The sequence below is a fragment of the Otolemur garnettii genome, unplaced genomic scaffold (assembly GCF_000181295.1).
Source record: "Otolemur garnettii isolate 467f Iridium unplaced genomic scaffold, OtoGar3 scaffold00094, whole genome shotgun sequence".
NCBI classification, from domain to species: domain Eukaryota; kingdom Metazoa; phylum Chordata; class Mammalia; order Primates; family Galagidae; genus Otolemur; species Otolemur garnettii.
In genome coordinates, this window is record NW_003852489.1 from 5,680,183 (window position 1) to 5,680,692 (window position 510).

The window sequence follows — 510 nt, forward strand, 5'->3', positions numbered from 1 at the left end:
AAATAAGAATGCCCCGTTAAATTTAAATTACAGATGAGCAACAGGTAAGTTTTTACTATTATGTAAGCATGTCCCCTGCAATATTTGCACGGATAGTGGACAATTATACATTTTTGTGGGGAATGGATCCTGAATTTCAAAAGGGTTGGTATTTATTTATTTATTTATTTAGAGACAAAGTCCCGGGTTCACAGATTTTAAAGTGAGAATTAGCATAGACTGAAGAAGATTTAGTGTGTTTCTTTTTTGCCAAATTATGTAACCACTTAACACAAATAGGAAAACTTTCAACTGTAAATATCAGGGCATTATTATTGTCTTCAAGATCAACATTGTCATAGTGACCATAAAATTGATAGTGTCACCAACAACTACAGCCAGTAGTTTCCTTGTTAAATGCCTACAACAGAAAGATGTTGCATCAAGTTCTTGAAATCGGCTCGGCGCCTGTGGCTCAAGCGGCTAAGGCGCCAGCCACATACACCTAAGGTGGCAGGTTCAAATCCAGCC